At 48.8% G+C, this 7651-nt stretch overlaps 1 long non-coding RNA gene across 1 annotated transcript; it reads left to right on the top strand.

Moving 5' to 3' along the window:
- The first annotated feature begins 1519 nt into the window (after nucleotides 1–1519).
- LOC122170982 lies at nucleotides 1520–7108 on the top strand. Its single transcript, XR_006171894.1, has 3 exons — nucleotides 1520–5752; nucleotides 6596–6753; nucleotides 6957–7108. It is a non-coding gene; the product is annotated as an uncharacterized LOC122170982 (long non-coding RNA).
- Nucleotides 7109–7651: the final 543 nt, after the last annotated feature.

The following is a 7651-nucleotide window of genomic DNA, read 5'->3' on the forward strand; positions in this document are numbered from 1 at the left end:
TTTGGTGATGTCAGCAGGGCACTGCAGGCATGGCTCAGCTGCTTCTCAGAGCTGCTGCTGCCATTCCAGACACCAGGATGTCCGTGCAGATGTGGGACTGCCGTGGGATCGAGCCCCACTGGCCTGGCCTCCCTTTCTCTGGTGCTAGGAATGCTGCAGGACACCAGTGACAAATACCATAGGAAACCAGTCAAACTGCACATCTGAGACAGCTTTGAGCCCATGCCACACATGCAGCTTCCCTCTCTGCAGTGGTTTCTGGAGCTGAGCTCAGCAGAGCTCCTGCAGGATTGGAGTCTAAATGAGGCCATGCTGTAATGTGAGGCACAGCAGCAAGGAGGGGCTGAGAGGGAGATGAGTGCAGCAGTTAGGAGATACCACGATGACTTAATTAGTTATGTGCAAGGTTTGGGGGAATTGCATTAGTTGAGCTGGATCTTCTTCCCTCCGGCATTCTGAATGGGTTATAGAGGTTAAAGGGTGCATCGTTGCCTTTTAGCAGCCATTTATGTGCCTGCAGTTGCTCATGACTTTCTGTAAAACGTTTTAAACATGTTGGTAGTCTCCACTTTTTGTAATAGCAGGTTCCAGACTTGTGTCAAAAAGTGCTTTGTCCTCTCAGCTGATCTTACAGTTGTAAAGCGTTCTTCTGTAGGCAAATTTGGTGAATACAAAGTCTGCACTTCCTTGTTCTACCAACCTCACACCTGTGAAAGCCTCACTGAGATCCTTCTAAGCCTTCTCTATAAACTGAAGAGTGAATCCCAAGAATTTTGGTAGCTCCTTATGAAGACATCTGCTCCCTGCCCTCCTCTGGACCCTCTGTTCCTCCATCACATTCTTCTGTGCTGCTGGGACCAGAATTGCTCCAGCTGTGAGCAAACTGAGGACTTTTTTTATCAGCAGAGATGAGGACTTTGGTCATTCTTGGAAACAGCCAACATCCAGTTGGAGCTTTTGGCTGCTGTTGTATCCTGAGGCGGTGGCTTCAGAGAAGTGTCCATGGCAGTGCTGTGCTCTCCTTCCCAAGCTGCAGCTGGCAGCTCTGAGCCCAGCAGAGACTGAAGAGGACCGGAGTGTTTTCTGGTGTCTTTGTGGTTTAGTAAGAGATTGTAGTGAACTGCAGGGAGAAAGGCTGATGAGTCAGTAAGAAACAGCCAACATATTCCAGGAGAATAATCTCAGGTGTAATTATTAACAGGTTTATGTTTTATGGAACAGGTGTTTGGTGGTTTTTTTGTTAATGTTTTTTTTTAAAGGCACAGCATCTTCTCTAGCATTACTCGTAGAGCATTATTTATCCTAGAGAGGAGAGTGCAAATAACTTTATTGTGTCTTTTCAGCGCTCTCTTCTTGATGCTCCCCATTCTCTCTCACTGCAGCAGCGCTTCCTGAGGGAATCTGCATCCTCTGCCTGATTTCTCTGATTGCTGGAGCTGATGAACTTCCTACAGAAGAGGCCCAGCAGCAGCAGGTAGGGTGAGGCAGCCGCAGAAGAAACACTCCCAGGTATGGACAGTGCTTGAATACCCACATGGCTTTTTTTCCTTTTTCCTCCACCCAACCAATGAACTTCGTGTGACCCCTCCCAGCAGCGCCGCTCATTTGTTTAATCAGCGATTAAACTGGAATTTTACTTTGCTTCCAAACACGCTCTATCAGTCCTTACATTCCCTTCCATTTATTTATTTATTTTTAACTAGAGGGAAGGCAGTAGAAAAATACATCATTAAAGCAGCATGGCATAACTTAAAGGAGAAACCATCACAGAAGTGGCGACTGTGGGACTGAGGAGGCTTTAAGCCCTGCAGAAAACTGCTGTTCCAGAAGGACAGAACGTAGGACCCAGCATCTGTTAGGTAGAAGTTATGGCACAAGTGCCCTTGTCGGCTCCTGCAGTCCTTCCCAAGCTCTCCTTTAGGCACAGTTTAAGACATTAAGACTGACTTTCACACAGCACGTGTCAGCACCACAACAAAGAAAACCAAGCAAACCACACCCAAGTGTGAACCCTGCAGGTAAAGTGCAGTAAAAAATGAGTGCTGGTATCTTGCAAGATCAATGCAGATTTTTCTTCCTTGTTGTGTTTCTTTTTGAAAATACTGCTTGTTTTCATCAGTGAATGCAGAGCTCACCCCATGATTCCATGAGCTCTTTTCTGAGTAGAAAAAGCAAACTTAGACCTCATCATTGTGTAATTACAGCCAAGCTAGCTTTGCCCCTTCATATTTGCATTCATTAGCATTTTGTTTTGCCTGTAGCTTGATTGCCCAGTGGTGTGAGATCCTTTCCTGACTCTTTCCAGACAGTTTGGATGCCCTGAGTAGTTCCACATCCATATCATGAGTAGATTTCTCACTTCACTGTTGACTTATTTTCCAGCTCACTGGTGACTCTTGTACAATTTGGGCCTCTGCACAGATGCATGCTTTGTTATTGCTCTACGCGTTAGAGGTTTATAAAACAAGTCTGTGGTTATGGTGTGACTTGGTGTGCCCAGCACAGTGCAGGCCTGCAGAGATTAACTGATTTTATCCATCTCCTTCCTGGGGCTTATTGGTTGCTGTGAGGCACTTTGGATTTGATTTGCCTGCTGAAAGGTGCAATTGCTGATCTGGCCGCTGAGGAATCATCACCACCACCAGCGCATCTCCTGGCAAAGCAAAGCAGCTCCTTTCATAGAAGCTGCTGAGTCTCAGGCGCCTTTCCCTAAACAGGGGATTTTTGGTGGAGTTAAACATTAACACTGTTCACAGTTCCCATCTGTTCAAGGTCCAAGAGAGAAGCCGTGCTGAGTCAGCCCTGGCAGCTGTATTTCCTGCTCCAGTTCTCTCCTTCTGCATGATTCACTCACTCCAACCCCCTGCCAGGAAGCCTTGGTCCTGGGTGAGACAGTAAGAGGCAGAGGGATCTCCTGCTGTCCTGCACCAGGATACTGGAGACCAGCTCCTGTGTGTCCTGGCTGCCCTGCAAGTAATGTTGGTGCTGCAAGGAAAGGAGGGAAACTCACAGTCACCAAAAGACTTGCTTGAGCTATTCAGGAATTTTCTTTGGCTGTTAGCAGTCCTGTGCTCTTGCCACATGGCATTTTTCCTTCCAGGCAGTGCTGGACAATGGCTGTGAATGCATGGGCAGCTTATTGTTTGGCTGAGTATGTTGCTTTCATATGGGCACTTGAACTAAAAGGGTAAATCCTTTGAACTGTGGCGTTTTCAAGAGCGCGGCACATTAGCGGGGAAGGAGGGTGGGCAGATGAGAAGAGCTGTTGTATTTAATATTGCTGCCACAGTAGTACACTGCAGCACTGCCAGGACTTTGGGCGTAGCCAGTCTGACATGGGAAACATTGTTCAGTGCTGTTGCCTGGCTGCCGCTTGGAGCTGCAGCTCTGTGCTGTCTGCTTGGTGCTGAGGGTTGGAGTCAGACCCAGCCACTGCTGCTCATCCACTTGGAGAGGCACCGATCCCACCCCGGTGGGTTTGGTTCTGCCTGGACAGCACTCAGTTTGCTTCAGCACTGGTGGCAGTTTGTGAAATTGCAACAGCAGGATCTGCTGAGCTCAGACCTGCAAACAGAGCCAAGAGTCTCTCTGGCTTTGGATAAAACTTTGCTGTGGTTACATGGATCATGTGATGGCGCAGCTGATCTTTCCAGCATTCGGTGCTCTTGCTTTAGGCTTCCTCAGCTGTGCAAAGAGTTCAAAAATTGTCCCCTTGTATAACTGCTACTTATTGATACTAGGACAACAACTTCCAGGAGTTGTTGAGGAAACTCCTCTGCCTGCATTCCTGTTTATCAGAGACTCCTTCTCCGCATGCCAGCCCATCCACAAAGCCTTCAACATCCTCAGCTGTGGGATTTCTGAACAGATGCAGCTCCTCCCTGCAGCACAGTGGCTCCCTTCCCTGCTCAGGACAGCGTGCCACGTCGGTCAGTTCCTCAAGAGCTTTGGCTGCCAGAATCGAGTGAGTTAAATCAGGTCTAAGCTGTACTCTGAGTCCTCTTCAAGACATGTTGACAGAGAAATGTATGCCTTGAAACAACTTGAAAAGAAGAACTGTAGGGAGGGAAGAGAGTAGGAAAAGGCATCGGCTGTGAGCGGCTGCCCTCTCCTGAGATCTCTCCCCCTGCGAAGAGTGCAGCCCTGGCTCCTCTGTGACCTCTTTCTTCCTGCAGGGTAATGAAAGTCAGCACGCTGTAATGGCAGGCTGAAAGTCAGCTGCTCTGCCACAGGGTTTGTCCTCCGGATAGATGAAAGGAAAGTGGTTTGGTGTCCAAACGACTGTCACAGCTTTAAAGAAGAATTAAAGCCAGATGTTTCCAACCAGCCTGCTGAGAACAGCCTTTTCTGACATATTTGCCAAGCCATCAAGGAGACCCAGCCAGTGTCTGCAGTGCTGCATGTTGGGAAAACGCTGTGATCCCAAAAGCTGTGCTGCAGTTGCTGGAGCACCCAGGCTGTCCAGAATGAGTGCATCCACAGGGCTGGGACACAGTGCTGCCAGTGTTTGTGCACCATGTATCAGTATTTACTCCTCACTGATAATGGAGATGATAGCAAGATCGTAGTGAACACATCAAATTCAACACTTTTTGCCTTGGGAAAAGGTATTGTAGGTATTGAAGGTATTGTAACTGGGCTGGCATCAGCTCTCAGGTTGGTGGCTTGTAATGGTCAATAGAGTCCAGAAAGTCATCCCTGTCCCTGGCTGTGCTTGGGCTGATGTTCAGTGTAACAGGCAGACAGAGCTTTGCCACAGTGGGATCCCATCAGAACAAGGAAGAATGCATTTTAGTCTCTCCTCACACACACAGCGTTTGTATTCAGCTGCAACTGAAGCCAGTGACTGTTCCTGTGTGGGTAGAAGTGAGGTGAAAGCTGAGGAACAGGGAAACGGGATCCTTGCCTCGCTGTAATCAGGGAGAGATCTGCACTTCCCACTTTGCTGGGAGTAACCCAGACCTCAGGACTGCTGGGTGTGTGGTTCCAGCTCACACCCAGAGGTAATTAATCTTTTTGCCAGCGTAGCTGCTCCAGGCTTCTGACTACAATAAGTATTGCTCTTTGCCTTTGTCAGCCTGCCTTGCGGTTACAGCGTTCACCTTCTGGCCTCTTCAGGATAAATTCCTGATGCTGTGCCCTCAGCGCTGCTTTGAGGTGGAGTTTCCTCTTGCGAAATCAGTGGGCGCTGGAAATGTCCTCTTGGCTCCAGTGCCTGGGAAAGGTTTTGCTCAGTGTTCTATGGGGATGTGTCGCAGCCTCCTCTTCCTCCTGCCAGCATGTTTCCTCCTCTGGAGCAGCAGATGAGGTGCTCCTGAGATGCCATGTGCCACCGGATCACTGTCTGTAGCAGGGAAGTAAATGATAAATTCAGAAGGTGCAAAAATAAATGGAGAAGAGGAAAGATAGGATGCAGAAAATCCCAGTTTTTACTGGCATCCACTCATAATCAGATAATTTGACCAATAACGAAAAATAAACCCCTCTCTCTTCTGACTCTACAAAGCCGAGCCATAAAAAGGAGCTTTCTTCCGTGCCCTTCATTTGTTCTCACAATACAACATCTCATTTCAGCGTGTGCATCAATTCATTCTGCTCCGCCACATCACGGACAGAGGCACGATTGTTTCTGCTGCGATTCCAAAACCAACTGTGCAGAGAAAGCCTTTGGGAGCTGCTTGGTGAGGCGGGCATTGGGCTGCTGGCACTCTGGGTGGAGCTCAGGGAAAGCTGTCGGCCTCACCACCCTCCTGTAAGTTAACAGAAGACGGTGACTAACAGGAAGGAAACCGGACTGTGGTGTAAACACAAACTTGTTTCTCTTTGCCTTTCAGATGGGTATTAAATGTTATCTGATTATAGCTTGTTTCTTGAAATGTCCCATCTGATTTGCTCCGTCAGAAGACAAACAATTGTTGTTGCAAAATGAATTATTTAGTAGCTCTATAGACTGGGTCTGTTTTTCTGCCCTGTCTGCACTTCAACCCCAACGAGGCTGTAAGTGAGTAAGGGCTCTGCCAGTAGTGGAAATGTTTTGGCCAACAGCTGACCAACGACTTTACCAGTGTGATTAAATGGGGGAGATCCTGCAGGAGCAAAGAACAACTGGGGCCTCCCTCAGCTCCTGTGGGATTTCCAGAGCTCAGTAGGTCTGAACACGAGGCTCAGAACAATTCTGTGCTATGATTTCCCTATTGCTGTGATATTGCAATGGGTACGCTAAAAATGAATGAGCAGATTCTGAAGATAAAGAGGCCTGTAAAAAGGGGATAATGCTTAATTACTTCACAGGAGGGTAAAAGGATTAATGAAATAATGTTTGCAAAGTGCTTTGAAGATGAAATGTGCTAAGTCTGATTATATCTGGGTGAGGGATAAGAACGAAAAGGAGGCGATCAATTCCATCCTGTAGCCCCCAGAAACAATAAATAACGATCTGAAGGGATTTGTTCTGCCATGCCAGTTTGGATCCCCTGGCTGAAGGTGCACTTTCAGAACAGATTCTGCTGTCGGGAAATGGGCACTTTTCATTTCTTCTGCCCAGAGTTATTTATTCTGCTCCTTCTGCATCATTTTGCTTTTCTTTCTCATTTAGGTGCATCTCAGATGTGCCGCTCAGTGAGATGCCTGTGGGATCTGCCATCTGGGCCATCAATTTGAGGCACAGCTTGTGCCACCACCTCTAATCTCTTCAATGGACTTCGATTACCTCTCTGGCTCAAACTCATGCGATTTGCTGGGCTGTAATTGCACGTAATGGTGTTAAGTGGGGCCGGGGTTCCCCCACAGGGCATGAGGCACTGCCATGGATCTGCATCCTTCACCCACGCTGAGCCCACTGCAGGGCTGCGATTCTTTAATGGAATATTTCTAGATCACCTTCCCTGAGATTTGATGCAGTAACTTTGGGGCAGTCTCTGTTGCTTTGAGGAGTCTTGGAGTTGCTTTCCATGCAGGAATCCCCTCGGTGGTGTCACTGCTGCTGGGTCCGTGCGAGCAGTGAGTGGAAGAGTGCAATCGTTGTTCTCACGAACCACAGAATCGTTAAGGTTGGAGAAGGCCTCTATGGTCATCCAGTCCAACTCCAACCCACCCCACCATGCCCATAACCACGTCCCTCCGTGCCACATCTCCATGGTTCCTGAACCCCTCCAGGGATGCTGACTCCATCACTCTCTGGGCAGCTGTGCCACTGCATCTCCACTCTTTTGGAGAAGGAATTTTTCCTACTGTCCACCCTGATGCCTCCAACAGCGGAGATTTGTCCCTTCCTGTCAGTCAGACACTTGTCTCCAACGTGAGAGTATCTCCAATGTGAATCCACCATGTGGTGCACAGAGTAAGAGACTGAAGTTCCAGTGGGCTCAGCTGAGCCCTTCCCACGTGGATGAGGTGACACTGGGTGCACAGTGGTGGATTTGTGCCATTTCTGTATCAGCGCCATCTGGATGAAATCCTGAGGTGGCCGAAGACCTCTCCTCGTCTCCGTGCGCTCCCCCAGTCGTGGGAGCCCCGGTTCGTTCCCCTGACGAAGGGCTGAGGGCGAGGGATCAGAATTTGGGCTTATTTCCGTCAAACAAAGCGCCAGGACCACGCTTGGCGCCCGGCTCCGGCTCAGCGACCTCCAGTCCGCAGGGGGGCGCTGCCTCCC

Source organism: Centrocercus urophasianus, unplaced genomic scaffold (assembly GCF_019232065.1).
Source record: "Centrocercus urophasianus isolate 14NV4802_14NV808 unplaced genomic scaffold, USGS_Curo_1.0 seq_75, whole genome shotgun sequence".
Taxonomy (NCBI): domain Eukaryota; kingdom Metazoa; phylum Chordata; class Aves; order Galliformes; family Phasianidae; genus Centrocercus; species Centrocercus urophasianus.